This window comes from Magnolia sinica, chromosome 9 (assembly GCF_029962835.1).
Source record: "Magnolia sinica isolate HGM2019 chromosome 9, MsV1, whole genome shotgun sequence".
NCBI lineage: Eukaryota > Viridiplantae > Streptophyta > Magnoliopsida > Magnoliales > Magnoliaceae > Magnolia > Magnolia sinica.
In genome coordinates this window covers 24,157,492-24,158,756 of record NC_080581.1, presented here as the reverse complement: position 1 = coordinate 24,158,756, position 1,265 = coordinate 24,157,492, and the positions used below count along the sequence as shown (strand labels likewise).

The 1,265-nt window shown below is 42.1% G+C and overlaps 1 non-coding gene across 1 annotated transcript; it reads left to right on the top strand.

Annotated features, from left to right (window-relative positions):
- Positions 1-404: 404 nt before the first annotated feature.
- Positions 405-511, top strand: LOC131257178 (small nucleolar RNA R71). The gene has a single exon (XR_009177192.1). It is a non-coding gene; the product is annotated as a small nucleolar RNA R71 (small nucleolar RNA).
- Positions 512-1,265: the final 754 nt, after the last annotated feature.

The following is a 1,265-nucleotide window of genomic DNA, read 5'->3' as shown; positions in this document are numbered from 1 at the left end:
TGGATTGCTCATTTAATACCTCTTGAAAGGCAGAGATAGTTGGACAGTTTTCAGTAGTATGAATGTTGCAACCACAGATGCTACAAACAATTTCCTTAGCCTTATCCTTCTTAAATTCCATAGCCTCGAGTTTTCTAGTAAGATTAGCTACCTTAGCATTAATATTATCGTCTTCTCTCAGGAGATACATTCCACCCCTTTCCTTGGAATGAGTCGGCCTAGGCGCAGTACTAGGTCTAGGGGAGATGTCCCATGATTGTGTGTTCTCAGCAAGTTTATCAAAGTAATCCCACACTTCATCGACTCCTTTATTCATAAACTCCCCATTACACATCGTCTCGACTAATTGGCGCATGGGAGATGTCAGTTCATCATAGAAAAAGTTCGTAATGCGCCACGTTTCAAAACCATGTTGTGGGCATGAACTGACAAGATCCTTGAACCGCTCCCAACATTAGAAGAATGTTTCATCTTCCCTTTGGGCGAAGTTCATGATCGACTTTCTTAGGGTGTTCGTCTTATGGTATGGGAAAAACTTCTTAATGAACTCCCTTGTCATGTCATTCCATCTGCCAATTGATCAAGGACGTAGTGAATGTAACCACGTCTTGCCTTTCTCTTTCAAAGAAAAGGGAAAGAGTTTCAACCTGACCGTGTCATCAGACACATTAGGAAAGTATAAGGTAGCTATGATCTCATCAAATTCTTTTAAATGTAAGGATTCTCTTACTCAAGCCCATGAAATTTAGGGAGGAGTTGGATCACCCCTGGCTTGATATCCATGCGTCCTGCATTCTCAGGAAAAACCATGCATGAGGGCGTACTCACCCCCGCCGGTTGTAAGTAATCTCGTAAGGTACGAGGCGGGGGTGCTTGATGCACCTCATTCTCATCCTGGAGATCTTCTACCCTAGGTTGGGGTAGAAGAGGTTGATTTCCAGCCATATCCTCAATCAACTCAGGGGATTTCGAGCGGTGTCTAGTCCTACGATGGACAGTTAACCCCTCAACTAATCCTCCTTCAGTCAAGAGACGTCGAGTGTTGTCACGAGCCCACTTGGGCATGAAACACTCGTAGCCCTCAATCAAATTCTAAACCTAATCCTAAGAAGGGAAATAAAAATCTAAAAAGAGAAAGAGGGTTGGAAGGAAGTTACCAAATTGGAGTCCCTAAATTGAAACCTGCAAAATAGAACAAAACAAGTTAGTTTCTAAGAATAGCAAGCCTATAAAATTCCTAAGAAGAGAAATATAGAAATAAAAAG